This window comes from Meleagris gallopavo, chromosome 7, assembly GCF_000146605.3.
Source record: "Meleagris gallopavo isolate NT-WF06-2002-E0010 breed Aviagen turkey brand Nicholas breeding stock chromosome 7, Turkey_5.1, whole genome shotgun sequence".
Taxonomy (NCBI): Eukaryota; Metazoa; Chordata; class Aves; order Galliformes; family Phasianidae; genus Meleagris; species Meleagris gallopavo.
In genome coordinates, this window is record NC_015017.2 from 10,268,629 (window position 1) to 10,287,750 (window position 19,122).

Sequence of the window (19,122 nt, forward strand, 5' to 3'; positions counted from 1 at the left end):
TCAGTGCCCACTTGCAGCAGCTCCAGCAAGCTGCTCTGTACATCTGTACAAACACCAGGCTCTAGACTACACTGCAACTATGATGCACTAAGAAAAAGCAGGGAGAAGCCAAGGTTTTCACAACTGTGTTCTCCCTTCATGGGAGTTTACCAGCACAACAACACAGACCCCCAGCCCTGTCCCCACAGGGGACCCATTTCTGCCAGACCCCAGCAACTGCACTGCCTGCAGGGGAGGGCAGGGCAGCAGCCTGGAGCTGACACAATGGTGAGGGGCTGCGGCTGAGGGATAGGAAGGAAGCTACACAAAGCCTACCTATGAAAAGGTGGGAGCCAGCTCCACAGCATTACAGCACGCACTTGTGCAAAGCAGGGAGCTCAAAAGGAAGATGAGACTGAAAGCATTAAAGGAGTGTTGTAAAGACAGACAAATAAATTACAATGCTGATACAAAAGTAGGCCTTTTTAAACTTACTATTAGTTCTCTTGATAGAGATTATTACATAGTTAAGGTAGTATGGATAAATCAGATGGAGAAAGCTTCTTCATATAAACAATAATTGGTGCAGGGAAACTAAACAATTTCAATTAGATTGTGGAAATCATTGCCACAGGATACTGTAAAACCAAGAAGACTTAAGAAGTGCTCAAGCAAACTTATGAGAAATAGTTCCCTTTTTAGACACTAGATGTACAGCTCCACATTAAACTTCCAGTCCATACACATAAGTATCAGACTAGTTAGACTCACAACTTATGTACCCTGGTATCCCTCCACGACAAATATTTTTCCAGCGTAATCATTGAGACTGTCTCTTTTGTGGTTGTGGTTTCTCCTGCCATGATTTTTTAATAGGATTTCATTTTTTCCAAATTATTTAATACATTACTTTTTTTTGGGGGGGGGGGGAAGGGCAGGGGAGGAAGGAAAGGGGAGGTGGGATAAACCTTAAAAATGAACCTTTTGCAATTGGCGAGAAAATGAAAAACAAAAACACCAAGGGTAGAAGAACTCTAACATAAATCATTTGAAAATATTGTTAGAAGAAAATTTTGGAAGATACAAACCCCCAACTTTTACTGAAAAGAGATCCCCACCCGTACAAGTACTGTTCCAGCCGGCGTATTTCAAAGGGCTCGCCTGCCCAAGAGCTTCCCCTGCTGCCCCCAGAGGCACTCCGGCAGTCCTTCCACTTCACTGCAGCTACCGGCAAAAGTCACTCCCACTTCCCCATCCACGCAGCACCTTCACCGAGATTCAGCTCTCTAGCAACCATTACATACGGCACATAATTTAACAGGGATGCTGCAGATTTAATAAGGCACCGATTATATACAATTTCAGAAGACATCCAAGTATAATATTGATATGGGTGGATCACAGGGCTGCAAAGTTGCAGAGACATTCCGTAATCAATTGGCGTTTAACATTACAGCTCGCAAGCCGACAGGATCTCTGTCAAGTACATAATTGGTAGCTTTAATTAAAGGCCTTCCCACAGCTTCATAAAGAGCTGGAGACCAAGGGCCTGCAACAACTGCAAAGAGATGACGAACTTCATCAGGTTCTTATTACTCTCCGATACACCACCAGTAGTGGTCACGTGCTAATTACAGGGCTCTTGCTACAGCACACTGGGCAGTCTTCCAGACAGATATCTCCTCTGCAATCAGAGCCACTGCATCTTATCAGACTGACTATTAACTTGGTCCCTGCTGGAAATGTTTCTACATCTTTCCTCAGGTCTTGGAAGCTATATTATTTTGTATTTCGGGCATTAATAAAAATACAGCGGTAAGAAATGTTGATAAAACTGTTGCTTCTCCTAGATCCCCTTGTTGAGGAACCACACTCGGGGTGAATATTGTCCTGTCAGGCAAAATGTGGGAAGACATCCTTCCTAGCAGTGCTAGCACACCAATAACCGCGCTGGCTGCAGCATCTGCATTCGAGGCAGGAGCTGAGAGCCAGAGGGGTCACTTCCCAGCTCACATCCCCCAGAAGTATTTGTGCATCCTCAGGAGGGCAGTGAGATGGGACACTGCCAAGCTGGATGCACCAGGGAGGTGGTTCCCTTTCCTCCGTTCTAACATGTCAGCACTGCCGGCACCAGGCACGGCAACATCCCTCTGCGAAGCCAAAAAAGTAGCTGTGTTTTTCAAGTTAGCTTGATTTCATAAAAGAAAATGTGCAGAAGTCCGTTGTAATGGCTGCTGGGTCCCCAGAGCTAAAGCACAGTAAGAGCTTTCAGGCTGTTTATTGTTCTGTCCTAGCCAAAACGTGTCTACCTTTTGCTAACAGTGGTAACTTACCATGTTTAGAGAGGCGCTTTCAGTTTCCTGGGTTATTATGTCATGTAAGCTCTAAGTGCTACTTGCTATAGACTCAGAAAATGTCTCTGAAAGCATTTTTGTTCAGTTCCTTTTCAGTATATCAGAAATCCTAAATTCTCCATATTTGCATTGTATAACATTGCCAGACAAAAAGAGATGGAATCTTACTGTACAAAACAATGACAATATACGTATCTACTTATAAAGATTACATACAACAACTGTTAATGCACAAACACAGCTGAAAATCTAGGTCTGAAGCTTCTCTTCCTCTGTTCCGGGTTTTCAGCTCTGGTACACACAACCCTGGCCACTTGTGAGCTGCTTATAAAAGGAACTACAGAAGATCTCAGAAAAGCAAAATATGTCAAATTTCAACGGGGATCCACACCTCTGCAGAAAAAGGGTGAAAGCCACTGCTCTATATTAATAACTGAGAGCTGAGACCAGGTAATCAGGGGTCATATCAAACATTACTATTTCTAAATATCTTCTTTCTACTATAGATGTTATCAAGAGCCAGTAGTTCTGAGCACTGCACTTTTGGAGACATATGGGTTTAGATTTTAAGCAGTTGTTGAACAAAGTTAATCTCACTCTGGAGCTAAAAAATGAACATAAGCAAGACTCTTTCATATCAGAAATCCTTCACATGTTTGTTATTACGTGAGTTCTCCAAAATATTTTCTAGCAGAAATACTTGGCACAGGAAAAACAGTCCTCATGTAGTTGTTCAGCTAAAAAAAAAAAACAACACCAAAAAACAAGATCAAGAGGCTAGCAATGCAGTCATATCCCAGAATATAACCTGAGACTCAGACAAACCAGCAGTGGGAGGACCATTTATACTTAGAACTGGGTTGTCAGCGTGAAAACCTCAAGTGGGTTGTAAGTGTAGGGTTGGCTGTCTCTGGTTTTTTATATTTGCTGGTTCAGCTATGACAACCAAGGGATGTTGTTGTTCAATTTGACTAAGCAGACTAAATCAACCGATTTTGTACATATTTCTTCAGTTTTGTTTGCCTTATCTCAGTCCATTTGGCAGATAACTAGGGCTGGCAAGAAGCAATGGCATTTTCTTTAACTATTATCTTCTCCAAATATGATCTCGTTCATCTTCAGTGCCACTCCATCCTTGGCGTGCCATGCAAAGCCAGCACATGGCTAACAGGACAGACTGGCATGCTAGTGTCAGTTGCCAAATGCATTGCCGAACAGGTCAGTACTTGATTTTTTTTCTTCTTTCACTCTTTTTAAAATGTCCATTAAAGGACAAAACACACCATGTTTTCCTTCAGCCCCACTGTAGGTTGCATGTTGAATTTACCAGCAGTTCTTCATCACTTCTTATCAGAAACATTCTCTTCTTTCTTCACCTTCCTCCAGAAAACCTTGGCTTTAATTGTTTTTGGTGCCATTTTCAGAGAGGCAGTTCAAGAAAGTGGGGGCTAGATTTATTTCTTTTAAAAGAAGTCTAAGAATCACAGAATCACCAAGACTATTTTCAAAAAACTGGTTAAAGGAAACCCAGGTAGCCTTTCTAGCTGAGGATTTGAGGTAATGTAGTGCTCTCGCTCTTCTCCCTGCTTTATGGTTTATGACCAGCACTGCCTGGGCTTCTCAGGCAGCATCCATCTCTCCACATCAGACAGATACAGCCAAGCCCACAGAAGTCAGATTCCTGTCTCAGCCCTCCTGCTCTCCAAAGGCTCTCTCACCTTCCTACACAGTATGAAAAAACAATAATAACAAGATTCTGTTTTGATAGAGACAAAATGGTTGTTCAAATAGTTCTGCTAATTTCACAAAGATGCGTGATAATGTTTCACATATGGCTCTGTGCCTTTTAATAACAGAAATTGAGCACACATTTCAAGGCACAAGTTTTGTTGATAGGCTGCTGATAGTCCAGAGTAACTGTTTGCCTTTTGGTTTTAATTATTCTAAAGACAGCCCAGGGATCATTTACCCAGAGCTAATCGGTTTATGGGCTCTTTAAGAAGCAAGATAAGCCCACATATGTGACAGCAAGCAGTGTGGGGGTCAGAGCTACCACAGGGACCTACATTCCGGAGGATGAGAAGTGGAAGGGAAGGGATATACTATGGCCTCGGGCCTCTCAGCAATTATCACATGGCTGTTAGGACAGCCCTGCTCTGTGTAAACACCTCTGTTTTCTCCAGAGGGGACTCTGATCTTGAGAGTACTGTCCACAGTCACCAAAGTTATTCCTGGATCATACAGCCAAAAGATGGACAGGAATCTGGCCCCTTTGATACAGGCTGTGTTACCTGATATCAAGTATTATCTCTTTACGAGTCCTATCAGCTACTCATTCTAGCCAATGACAAATATTTTGGGGATTAAACATAACCAAACTATTGTATAAACTCTGGAAACATCTTAAGGGTAAAAAATGATTTTATCCAGAACACCAAGTTTATGGAGAGAGAGCACTGGAAGCCCTAAAAGGTAGAAGCCCAGACTGTCTTAGGATTCAGAGTTAACAGCAGATCTAAAGCACCTGAAAATGCAACACCTGCACTTGGAGAGAGTTGAGACCAGTAGCTTCACAGCCACTAAGACAGCCACCCCCCCTGGTGGGGCACAAAGAGAACCAGACCTCCCAGCGACACCATTTGCAGATCATGCAAACCTTGTGGAAGAAAGAGTCAGGCCTGCCACATTTGAAGTTTCTCCTTCTTTCGAGAGACCCTATCAATTTTGCAGAGGTTTTCAGCCCATTATCACATTACAGGTAGACAGTTGTCATAAAGCATTAGATCTAAGTGAGGCTGACAGCATAACTGCGGGCTTGCTCCAGGCTTGGCAGCCTGTGCAGCACCTGCAGGCGCAGGACCAGAGCAAGCTCCATCAAGAGACAGGCTGGTGTAATCTGCTGTGAATCACTTTGAATTGCTGTCTTTAATTGACAGGGCACTCAAGACCTGGTCCGTTATATAGACAAAAACCTCAAAGTACGTATGTGCGCGCACACACACAGTCTTGCCAAGAACCTGCCTGCCCTTAGATGAGCAATTGTTAGAGACCCAGCTTTTTTTTTTTGTTTAATAGAGTTATGTGTTTTGCTCTGCTCACCATCAACACAGGAATAAGCAAGAGCAACGTTTCTCAGGAGAACTGCTTGCATTTAAGGCATGGGGCAATCAACATGCAGCTACCGTGGGGAAAGGGAGGGGGCACACACTTCGGATAGGGCTATGAAAGCTGAAACCCTGCCTGAGCACTGCAGAACGCTCTCCAGATATACCAGTATCCAGCTATGTCATGCAGGTTTCAGAGCACCTCTTCTTGAGCAGTACCTGGAAGAAAACTCTCCTAGCTAATATAGATAGCAGAAAAAAGTAATGATTGACACCCTCGCGCTCTACCATGAGCTTAATCTTGCTCCCACCAAAAGCCAGACAGCATTTGCTAGGAATTTCAATTAGCAGGTGCCAAACTTCCTTGGTCAGGTAAGGAGGATTTCTCTTTTATTACTGCTGCCCCAAATCACCTCCTAAGCAAGCTCTCACCTTCATGTGTCCCAAGGTAAGCTGCAAGCTGTGCACTTCTACTGGCTTCAAGGTTTATTGTTTGACCGATGCCAAGACTTTAAAGAACTTTTAGGCCTAAACTTTTACTTATGCTGTTGCCAGAAGAAACTGAAACTGAAAGTTCTTAAACTCCTAGGCTCTGTGCTGCCAACAGAGTCTGTAGAGAGGCCAGAAGACAAAGGAAATTCAGGCCTTAGAAGCCCCTTACCATTCACAGGGTTTTAATTAAAGTTTCCAAAAAAGTTTGCTGAAAAGATTAAGGGGCATCATTGAGAGCACACTTGGGGAGCATTCTGGCTGCTGAGCTGACTTCCTTTTCTGCCACAGATGCAGTTGTTTGCTTTTTGGTGAGAGGCCAGCTGAAAGCCACAAAGTGATCACATGGCTGAAGTGGTTTCCATGACCAGACAAACCCTTCTTTTTATTCTATTAGAGTCTGCAAGGCCCAAACTTCAGTACCTGACCAAGCCAGCAGCTGTAAGCTCAGAGCCACAGCACCTACCCAGAGCTGCCTGACACAGCTGGGCAGGCTCTGCCCTCCTCAGCAGCCCATGGCATCAGCCCAACCTCTTCAGTGCTTGTCTAGCTCCATGCATTCATTTCAAGGGGTGATTCGTAAGAGGGACCACCAGCAATAAATGTCAGATTTGGTTCAGGACTTGGTTAGAAGGCATTTAGATAGAAGAATAATTGCACAGGGATGTGGTTTACTCTGGAGAAATAAACGCTGTGTTTAAATGTCTGACATTCCTAGTGACTCTAATAATTGCAACCTCTGCCTCAATAAAATGCACAAATAATGTTATTGAAACATTTCCAATCAAAAGGTATTATTTTTGGTTTAAAACAGATGCAGTAGTCAGTATTTAAAAGGAAGACGTCTGGGCGGGCTTACCTCTGTTTCAAGGGAAGAGAAAACTGCTGGAATGGTGGTTTAGTCCCTCTTCCTTTGTTTTTATAGCCTTCGTACTACAACATTATAACTTTCATACAGTGCCTCTGTTGCCTTTTCCAACCTAGTAGAGAGCAGCTACTGCACTGAGGAGGTTTTACTGCACTAAGGAGTGCTTCAGAGCACGACCTGGTGAGCTAGTGGAGAAGCTCGTAGTGCAGGAGCTGAGTCTCCTGACTACCGCACTGAGCCAGCTCAACAGGCACATGCACTTCACCAGGCACTGCTGTTATGCCTGTCCAGTAGGCACCAACTAGATTTAGGAACCTGGGAGCTCCTGCAAGTTTTGACTTAGAGGTTCCCAGGGCCACTCCAACTACAGGCCTGTAGGTCGAAATCTGTGTGTTCAGTGGCATCCTGATGCTTAAAGATACATTAAGGCACCTGCTAGTAACTCTCAAAAGGTATCAGCTGCAGGTGGGCACTTTACCAGCGTACTTGCTTAAATACCAAGTGCTTGTATCACTTCTGAGAACACAGCTCAGGATCTTCAGCGCTATCTGAAATTTGTCTTGAGCTCTCTGCTGACCTGTATTGCTCACATGAGCAGAGTCAGACACGCCTACAGAAGATGGCAGAAATTGGGCCAGTGATTCATGATTCATGTGCCTATAGGATTAGCTATAATTAGCGTCTTCAAGTAAGACAATAACTATATCATGCAATCACACTCTATGGGTGCAGTATCAGCACATATGGAAGACATTTATTACTATAAATATTCAGGCACTTGATAGTTATCCAGAAATATAAAATCAGGTTAATCATTCTATCCTACAATCCCTGGCAAGAGATTTGAACTCAGGTTTTCTGGCTCAGCTGAAGGTTTTACATATGTGATCATTTCTGCCAGCTGGCAGCACTAAAATCATAGGCTGAAGCAGTTTTCCAGCAGCCAAATCTATCTGCACAGTAATGTTACAGAGCTTAGCTTTCTGTGAGCCTAAAGATATCTTGCTATTGCATAGAGCTAAGGAGGTTTCTGTAGTACACGTAGAAGAATCACTTTTCTTTTCAGAGTTAATGATTAACATCTCTCAGGGAAATAAACAACTGAAGCTATTGTGTTATTTCCAAAGGTTGCCTGGGGCAATTGAAATACTAATTTCATTAGCCATCATACGTAATACAAGGACAGCTATACTGTCCGTGCATGCACGTCTGTAAAATTGTTTCTAAAAATAATCTGAAGGAAGAAATCCCTAAAGAATGCATTGCAAAGGCCTGGGAGAATAAACTAACAAACTGTCCTTTAAAAAACAAAACAAAAAGACACCTAGCAACATCAGCCCAGTGCTCGCTCAGCTTTTACTAACACAGCATACCATCTTGTGCACACATCAACCCTCCCATAAGTTTACCTGGCCATTTCACAGTCCTTCATTAGGTGTCATGAAAGCAAAAAGGTTTAAACTTTCACTTTCATCCCACTACCACAGGGCCTTCGTATTCCTCCTTAGCACCGTTCTTCAAGGGAAATTGCTGGGGTTTGACAGACACAGGGCCATGCCTGGTGAAGCTACAATAAAGACAGGTCCACCCTCAGGTCCTGTGCTTGTCCCAGCCCACCCTCATCACCATCCATGCACATAAGATGAAGACACTGGTCCCAAGTGCTCAGAGGCCAGTCAGGACAGGGCTCGTGAGGCAGTTCCAGCTCTTTGTAATGTCCACGCCTGGGGACAGGACAGCTACCTTCACTGGTCGTGGAGTCAGAGCTGAAAAAATCACTGATGGAGCTGTGCCAGAGCAGAGGCAGCCTGGGCACCCCTGCAACAAGCTTCTTGAATTGGGAGGCTGGCACAGGGCCAGCCCGTGACCCTGCAGAACCTGCACACAGCCAAAACCTCCAGCAGGAGCCAGGCCGACTCTACAGAGTCTGTGTAACACATCGGAGCCCCAGTCTGCACAGCAGACACAGTAACCAGGTTATGCATCACCCATTAGCTGATAGCCAACTGACTGGAACCAGAAAAGCCAGGGGGATCTTGTTGCAAAAAAGGACTACAGAAAAAGGCAGCAGCTAGTAGTAGCTGAGCACTCACTGCTGGTGTTTCTCTGTGAATTATCCCAGTCAGATAGAGCTGCTCAAGTGTTTGGCTCTAAAACAAAGCAAAGTTATTTTTTCCTGAGTGTTGTAGACCCAACATCCCTCTGGACAGTAAGACTTCACTTCTCCTGTAGTACAGGTACCAAGGAGATAGAACATCCCATCTCTGAACCACATACAATAAGGCTGAAGCAGGTAGAGCATATGCAAGATTTCTGCAGCACCCAACATAGGGCTTTATCTTCTTACCCTTCAACAGAAAGCCTCAGTAACTCATGTAAGCTGTTCAAGGAGGTTTGTTTCCTCCTCTCAACCTCCACCTACCTACAGCCTACAGCCTCATGATGATGATCACCACCACTTTACACACGTACTCAGGAAGCACATGAGTCTTTTCATCCTGGAAGCAACCTGTTCTCCTCCTCCAGGAGTTTTAGGTAGCCTACCTCCCCTGCTTGCTACACGTCTGAAGGCTGTGAACTCCCAGCCAAGACACCACTGGAAACCAAGTCTTTGTTCTACCTTGCAAGGCACCTTCTTCTCATTCTTCATCACCTGATATTAACAGAGAGCCCTCTTAGACCCTAGCAGCACAGCAGTGACCGGGACAGCCTCAGGTGAGGAGGGGTGGAATGGACCAACCTAGGTCAGCTCAGCGTCTCCACCCCAAAACAAGTAACTCCAGCCCACCCCACACACCCACCTGGGTCAGCCCCATAGCTGAGTGAGCCTCTCACAGATGCTGCCAAAGCTCTCCTCTAGGTGCTGGACAAGCGGGACAAAGTCACTGGGGAAGAATACTATGAGTTCTTTGGGTGGCTCTGGAATGCTGCAACACCAACAGGATGTTGCAGCAGTTGATTTACACAGTTATATGCAGCATATACTGCATTTCAGCCCATACATCTATGTGCAAGATGTGTTCTGCTTACCCGTAGAACCTTTAACATTGCATCAGAAAAAAAGACAATTTGCAGAGGGTAAATGCCTGTTAATCATAAGCTAAAGGGGAAAAAAAATATTTAAGTGAGATATAAAGAGAGGAAGTGACTCAGTGGGTGGGAGGGAGGGGACAAACGTTCCAGACAGATGGGACATGAATAACTTTTCCATCTCCCTCTCTCTTCTCTCCCAAGTCTTGCAGGAACTGCTGTGTTGAAACAGTCAGTCATTAACTATTTGATGAGGTTTTAAAATCTGAACTGAATTCTCTGAATGTAACCAACTATTATTACAGGGTTTGCCTCACAGCAATGCAAGTGTTGGAGCCCTTTGGCAAGCCATCACGGTTAAGGCAAGACCGAGTGCTTGGCAGGAAAAGCCACTAAATGGCATCAGCTGTTTAGCTCCACACAGCCCTGGTAATGCCAAAGGGATGGGAGCTGTGGTGCGGGGGTAGCATGCAGCCTGCCTGTGTGCAGCACCAGGGCAGACGTGGGCAGCAGTGGAGTGTGAGGCTCAGGCCCTGTGGCTCTGCTTAGACCACAGGAGATCCAGGCCTCAGTGCGTGCCAGGTGGAGGAAACCCTGCTCAAACTGGCTCCCTTCCTGCAGGGTGGTCCCTGGGGAATCAGCATGCTTCTCCTCAGAGGAGAAAATGCCAAAATGCCCAAGTGCAGGGGCAGACTGTGAGCACTGACATGGAGAACATCTCCTGCTCGGGCCACTGTATGCTACAAAAACTGGCTCTGAGAAAACCTGAATGAAGCATTTCCTCTCCCAGATGCCAAAGGCTAATTGACCGGCACGAGACCTGCTGAACTTGGTGGAACCGAGGTGGATATAATCACTCAAGAGAGCCAATAACCAATTATCTGAATGGCTTCAGCAGTTTCAAGGTCTGCCTCTTTATTCAAGACCAAAACAAAGATCAATTTCTTAATAAGCTTTGTAATGTCTGCTATTCCTTCCCTCTCATTATTATTATTAGCATTGCAGCAGTGTTTTGTGTGTATAATGAAAGAGTATGACAAGAGCTGGAATGGCCTGGGTGGTAGAGAAGGAATGTGTGTATATATAATCTGTGCAGATGTAAACATATACACATAGTACTACGGGCCCGGCGCAGCCCACAAGCTCTGCCAGTGGCTGCTGGCAGGCACACACCACTGGGAGCCTGCACTGGGGCACAGAGCTCGGTGTCCAGCACTCATCCAGGCAGCCCTACGCGGTGACACACGTGGCAGACACATCACAGGCACGTGGAGGACACCGACCTGTGGCAGTGTGCTGGGGCAGGTAATGCCTCCACCTGCCAGGGCCACATCTGCCAGAGCCCCGCGAGACATGCTCCTCATATCCCAGCATTGCATTGCCCTGCAGTTCCCCTATGTGTTTTGCTTCTGAAATTGCAGGTTTCCTTTTCTTTCTGCAGCTACATCACCAACTGAAATCGTATTCCCTTTGTCAGAAAGCCGCCAGCACTCCTTGCAGCCTTCTGTCTTACTCTGAAATACTAAATACAATCCCACTGTACAAATTCCTCCCCTTCTCCCAATAACTCCTTTTCTTCCCCCCCGAAATGAGGGCCACTTGGTGATAATGCACTCACACATGAAAATACAAACAGCACCATCACCATTTCCCAGCATCTCCCACAGACACCAGCGTGTGCTACCAGCAGCCTGCTAGTGAACATGCAGGCTTCCCTTCTGGATGTGTGGCTCTGCACGGCCCTGAGGAAGCCCCCTCCAAACTGGCAGCAGCAAAAGCGGGCTCATTTATTGTGCTTTTGGCTTAGAGCGTTTTATCAGACTGCAAAACAGCAAATCATTGCAGAAGGGGTCTCTGAAGGAGAAACTGAGAACCGAGAGATTGGGGCGATGCTGGAAGCCTTTTTTTAAGGAGCTATAGATGGATAATTGTCCAACACAGAGTGGCTTGTTGACTTTCTCACAGCAAAAGGTAGAAGGCTGTTTAATTGATTTTAGCCTGTAACTAAACATACACTTCTTTCAATATAATCAACAGCAATGCTAAAATACTGTTCTCCTAATGTAAATCGATCCATTACAGATGAGTGTTTAGATCAATGTGTGATGTCCTCATTGGAAATAAAACTGTTTGCTCAAGATCGCTATAAAGACAATGGGCACTGATAGATGATGTCGATGTGACAAAGAATGGCACTTAAGCAGGATATTGCCAATACCATGCCCGTCAGGTGGGAAACCAACATTCACCCAACAGCCACATGTGCATTTTTTGAGGCAACAAGAGGAAAAGATACCAAAGCCTTTGAGATAAAACACAGACGGAACTAAAACAGCAGAGGGTGTCATCAGTGCTACACATCCTCACCGCTGTATACAGTGACAGAAGACAGCCGCAACAACAACAGCACCCACTGAAATTTCACGTGCCAGACCTGTGCGCCTCACAATGTTATGGCAGCTGACAGCTCTCCAGGGCTCCATTTCCAGTGTCCCCATGGGGCAGCAGCAGGCGGCCCAGGGCTGCATGGTGGGTAAGGGATTGCTAAAGGTAAAATACGTAATGTACAAGGCTGATTGTCTGCATTAGGTTCACAAATACAAGGTCACACATCCCCCTAGTTTTATGGTTCTGTTACTCTCTTTTTTCATGTTTTAATAAAATAAAAATAAAAATTAAAGCATTTTGTTATTGTATGGGGCTGCTGAATCACAGCCTGAACCTCTGATTAATCACCCAAGGTGAGCAATGATTCAGCCATAGGAGCACAGGTGAAGGCAATTCACCTGTACTGCAGGAAGGGGTGGAGCCTGGCTCCACCCCTCCTAGATCCATTTAAGAGCTGACTGCCAGTGGGGAAGGATCTCTTCTGGAGTTTCCCTCACAAGCTCAGGTTACAGGTGAGTCTACCTATCATTTCTGTTTCCTGCTTTTGTGTAATAACATCATAGCTAAGCTCTCTGTTATACCATAATGTTGGTATATTCGTTAATTGTGCAGTTACTTATACACATTAACTGTAGTATGTATTTTATAAAAGCTGCTCCAAAAGTAATGCTTTCTATTTTATTACGTTGGCCCACATTAGGACTGTTGGTGGTATGGCAGTAAAGGTTGAACTTTCCTACCAATGTTCTGCTAGATTTTGTTGCTATGTGACAGATGGCTGTAGAGTGGCAGTCAGGTGAAATGGAATCTGATAGGGAAGTACAAAAGAAGCAAAGCTGTGTTTCCTCCATGAATAAAAAATATCACCCATTGACATTCATTGACACTGCATGTTTATGGAGACCAAACAGTGGCTGTGAGCAGTGAGGGGTGTTTCAGCAGTAGTGACAGTGGTTACCTCCGCTGGTGCAAGTTTTAATGACCACAGCATGTGAGCTTTGCTTATTGCTAACAAAAACACAGAGCTAATGGTAGTGACTATGCTGAAAAAATTTTCTGTAGCTGAGAATGTGCTCTATCGGAGTTATAGTGCACAGAAATAAATAGGAGGCATTACTTCTGAAGTGACCTAGACATATGCAGCCCAGACAGACAAAAGGTTGGACACCAATGGACTACATGATCCCAGTGGGTCCCTTTCAACCTTGACCATTCTGTGATTACACAACTCTACGACTAATACATGTTTTTCCCAGCTGCCAGCTGGTTGTTGTGATCTTTCCTCACTTTCTCCAGTCTTTGTCTTCTCCATTGTGAGCTGAGGAAGCTTCCTAAGAGCTGGAGTACAGGCTTGCCTTCATGCTGGATTGTGGCCTGGCCATTCTTTACTGGGGCAGCTGCAAGCACTTCTCCTTTTTCTAGGGATGGACTTTGCTTTGAAGCCCAGTGCCAGAACTCATCATGGTGCTAAGTGGGATGTGCCACACCACATCTCAGGGATGTATCACCTCATGCTCCACAGCCAAGAAACCTGGGCAAAAGGGACCCACGCCGGCCACGGCCATAGCACAGCACAGCCGCTACTGCAGGTACCAAAAATGACTGCTAGGGCCAGTAAAATGGCGGCCATAAGGAGCAGGGATCTCACCTCCCCATTGGCTGGGACGTGACTTGTGCTGCTTCTGATTGGCAGCGCTTGCCGACCGCCTCAGGAGTGCTGTTGGCGCGAGAGCTGCATGTGAGGGCATGTGCAGGCAGCTGTGTGCTGGCAGCCCCAAAGGGAGCACAGTGTGGGGTGCTGCTGAGCAGCCCACACCTGTGGTGATGAAGGTCAGGTGGCATGGCTGAGGGCTTCATCTTGACTCTCAGGCAAAGGTTTGCTATTGCTCAGGTTTTATGAAGTGACATGCCACAAACGTGTGGCAGATTTGCAGAATAAAGCAATGTAACAAACAGCAGTGGACAATGTGTAAGGTTCTTTGTAGCCAACAGTTTTCAATTAAAAAAAAAAACTTGTACCTTGATTCACTCTAAAAATGAGTAAAACTGTGAACTCTGTCATTAGCAAAAGCAGACTTTTCCTTGAAGTAGCCATAGCTATCCTCTGCTGAGCACTAAGGTCTTGAGTTGGGAGAATTCATCTGACAGAACAGCTACTTCAGGGAAGGAGAGAAAAGCATCCTTCGCTACCTGTTCCATTGACCCAGAAGAGAAAAGCCTAGCAAAAAACAAAGGCTGGAAGGGAAAGCCAGCCAAATTCCTATTGGAATATGGTACATGTTTAGCAGGGAGGAAAACCACCATTCAAACAAAATATTGAGGGCAGTGGTGAATTTTCTGGCTTTGGAGGTCTTCAAATCAAGACCAGACCCCTCTGAAGGGTACTGATGCCACTGCTGTCAGGCAGAAGCAGATGTAGTGCAGTGCTATGGGATAGAGGGGATGCACCTTGCCGTATGGGCAGTGCTGGGGACTGCAGGACCCTCAGCAGAGGTGAGCTGTCAGCAGCAGGGCAGCCTCCCACCCCTTGCCTCCCTCTGCCTAGTTTATTTCCTTTGGGCTCTGTTGACCCACGCCCACCATTCATCCATCAGCCATGAATATGTTTGTAGGGAGGGCGAATTCTGCAGAAACCTGTGCTCAAACTGTCTTTGCAGCTGAGGCCTGCATGTGGGCAAGAAGAAGAGCAGCTGGGCAGGGATGCCAGGGCCACCTCTTCCTACTCTGCTGTGAACTTACCCTAAGGTTTCAGGGGTGGCCTGCATTTGCCACTCCCTGTTGGCTTTGTCACATTGCCTGCTCTCCAAGTCTCAGACTGCCAGCTTCTCTCCCCCTGGATGATTTGGCTTGTGTTATTTTGTGCTAAAGCCGGTATGTTTTTTTAATGGCTATAAATAAGTCAAAACTGCATCTTTAATTAATCACTGCACTTTATATTGTAAGTGGAGCTTTTTTGTAATGACTCGTTTATGATTTTAAGATGCCATTTGTCAAACCTACCTAGCTTTTATCCCCGCATGTTTAGCAGCTTCAGGATAGAAACCAAATTTCATCAATGAAGAATTCCAATTCGTTTAGTCTAGTGTAAATAATTGGTTACGTGGGAAGAGATTGAACAATTACTTTTATCTAAACAACACTGAACTTCAGGCAATAGGCTGTATGTTCATTGTCTTAAAAACATTTCAAACTGATCTTAAAATGTTTCTATTTCACTCACATAGGTTTGAAATTGGAAATACATATGTCCGGATGACTAAAACATGAAAAGCAGATAGGAGTAGCAGCATGTAAAGTATAGAGAACTAGAAGCATTAATAGAAATATTTCCGCTATAGCAGCTATTAAATTATTTTTTTTACTGTTTCTAAGAAAAACCCATATGTTTATAGGATTTTTTTTCCCCAATTAAAGTGTGTGTGTGTGTCTTTCTGTAAATATTATTTAGACTCATGCACAGAGTGCATGTATAAAATTATCTATCAGCAAAGCAAGGGCTGTTGCTCCTTTTGTTTCTTGCCCTGCAGCAGGCAGGAAGGGGCCCCAGTCCAACACCACTGACAACTTGGCAGCAGCTGCCCAAGGCACGGGCTCAGTTTGGAGGGATGTCCCATGCCCCACTGAGGCGTGTGGAACCGCAACCCTGCCTTCCTGCCCTACACACCCGGACATTGCCAGCAGTTGAGAACAAAAGGTAGTTCACCAGCTCCAAGTTTGCTGCCTTACAGCCACTTGCTGGTACAAACAGGCTGCATCTCTGGCATGGAGGTGTTTTGTTCGGTTCTCCTTTGCCTGCTCGTTGTTCCCATGGAAGGGGCAAAGGAAAACCAGTACCTTCTCAGAGGTGATGCAGGGAGAGCTGTCTTGCATTCCAGAGCTCAGCACATGGCCGGATGCTGTTGTCCACAGCTTTGGATAATGAAGTTCCCTGCATGGATAGACAGATGTTTAGTTTTATTTGGTCTCAGGTTAAATTCAAGTGACAAGCAGAGGAGGCTAGATATTAAAAGATGTAGCTATTTCCACTCCTCCATTCTTTCTTTCCTCAAGGGAGCACAGAAGTATTTCATATAAGATGTAAATATGCCTTAAAAAGAAGAAAACTATATTAGAACTATAGAAAAATATTAAATACTTTTAAAAATTGCTTTACCTCAATTCCTAGACAACTCAAGCCTGACGTGTGCTGTATGCTCTGCTGGGATTGAATCCAGACACTCACTACGTTGTTAGCCTAAGAATTTTGAGCAATTTTTTCCATTTATCCATATTCTCCCCAAAATTGTTTCGCACATTTCTCAGAGAGATCAGTCCTTCCGGCATTCCTCTAGACACTCAGTAGGATGCCCTGCTATAAATATAATAAAGCCTTTTATTATGTCCATTAACCATGGACATGTGTGCTCCAAAAGTTTCCTGACACGCAGTCATTTGTGGCTTTTTAATTATAAACAGAAAATATCTACCAGCAAAAGAAGACAGCAGACTGGAAGTGGATCTTTGTGTGTTTTGAGCATGTTTTCTGATGGGTTCACAGCACCCACACCCTCCTGCAGACCCTGCAGGAGACTCTGTGTGCATATACGTATGTAAGAAGCCTGTGGTATGGCAGGTCAGCCTTGCATGATAGGAATTTGTCAACTGTGCTGACCCAGGTGGGCTCACAGGAGTCTTTCAGCCTGTTTACACTGCTCAGATCAGTCCTTCTGATCTGCAAATATTCCCCCCTCCCATTCTACAGACCTTGTTCCACTTAAACTCAGCAGAAATTTTTAAGAAGCCCAGTAAATTACTTGACAAATTAAGTCATATTTATTGAATGCGTTTTATTTCAACAACCAAAAAATTCTAACAGCCTAACAATGCACATAAGTTAAAAATTAATTATCACTTAGTGATAACAAAGATAAAGTTGATTTACATGGAAAAAAAAAAAAGAACATTTACAATATGTTAATCCTTATTCACATTGTTGATACTGCAATAAAACACAATTTGTTTTTTTTTTTTTATTTTTTATTTCACAAAAAAAGGCGGAAAATTGTGCTTTGTTAAGAGGCACTACAAGAAAAGTTCTTTCTCCAAATAGATATCATATGATGGATATTGAATAAATAGACATATATGCATTGTAATTCGCAAAGTTCTGGCAAGACCACAGGCTAAAATGCCCACAGATTCACTTAGAATCACTGCAAAATTGGCAGTGAAATTTAAAATAAAAAGGCAAGACTCAGCATTGAAAAAATACCTAATAAAATTTTTGGTTGAAGTGTAAAAGATACCAAATGTTGATGCCATCGTCAGATGAACAACTTAATGTAGCTTGGCAAAATTCAGTTTCCTTTCAAATGTATGGAGTGATTTCAGCTACAGGATAAGAAGACAGTTTTGAAAGAGTAGCTCTGAGAGAAACAAAGCAGCAACCTTTGAAATTCTGATTAAAGCTGCAGCGTACTACAGAAATAAAGGATGAAGAGCAAAAGGGGTATTAAGTAAGCAACCCACCAATATTTTGCAAAGGTATATGAGATTTATGCAGAGATACTCTTACATTTCAAACATTTCTTTTGAAAAAAATCCCTTAAAAATTCCAGAGGTTACTGAGCAGCTAGAATTAGCTTGTATTGCAATGTCTTCTCCCTGTATATTGTCTGTTCTGAGTAAATATCTACACATAGAGGTTCGTTTTTCACTTTTATCTCCTACCTTTTATACCTTTCAAATATATAAATAGTATTAACAGCTATATTACATTGCCTGGTGTAGTAAACAGAAAATAACTTTCGAAGTGATATTGCATGAGGTCTTTGTCAAGGTTATGTCAGAAGCCTGCGAAGAAAAAAAAATAACCAGAGACCTTGTTGGTATGGCTATGATTGCAGTTTGAACAGGCGTCTGAAATCAATCCAGCTGCAAAGGCGGTAGCGAAGGTGAGGTCTTTCCTGGGAAATCCTTGCCCAGAAGTGAAAAGTAAGTACTACGTGGTGTCTCTTGCGACATGATGCCTCAAAACAGGTGGAAACTATAGTAGATTGCAGCTTTAGCACTCACACCATTGAAGAGTCAGTCAGTATTAGCTCTGCTTTATGTAACTTGATGTAGTTGCTAGCTAGGTCGCTGCGAAACCCTCTAAGGAGGAGGTGAGTGAGTGTGAAGGGCCTGGTGCCCCATGGCGAGGAGGCCTTGGGTGCTCAGCGCTGGAGGGGCTGCAGTTTGGGAGACCCGTGGCTGAAAACACTTCATTTCACTGGCACAAAATGCATGACACAGAGGAAGCCCAGCTAAAACAGAAACACGGGGAGGCTGGAGAGGAGGGTGAATAGGAATCAGCAACGCAAACCCTTTATCTCTCAGCAATCTACCTGGACAGGATTGTTGGAATTGTGGCATCCTGTGTCCCAATGTAACTTTACACTTGCATGTGTGTGTGTACATGTTTCACTTCAGTAAAAACAAAAAGCAACAAGAAGGAAGCTTATAAGTTTTAAGATCTGAGACAGAGAACAAGTAAATAAAATCCACAGTAAAATGTGGTTCATAGTATGAATTCCATACATCAAATCTCAACACGTAATTTTTCTTCTCTTTCTATAAAGACCTCTTTAGTGAACAAGTCTTCTATGCACTGAATTTCAGTTTTAGTCATTCTTACTCTCATGAAGATTCATCTGTTCACTACAGAAAGGACTGTCTGGAGAGTGGAACATGCTGTATCCTTTTAAGTGCACATTTTGTTTAAAGTACTTTAACTTACTAGTTTTCTTTTTAAGGTGCCCTGATTTGTTTTTCCATTTTCTCTCTTTCTGTCCTCTTTTCTTTTTTTGGCAGTGTTGATTTATGTCTTTAAATACATACCTCAAAAATTACCCATCAAGTTGCCAGATAGGAAGCCATATAATAATAATTA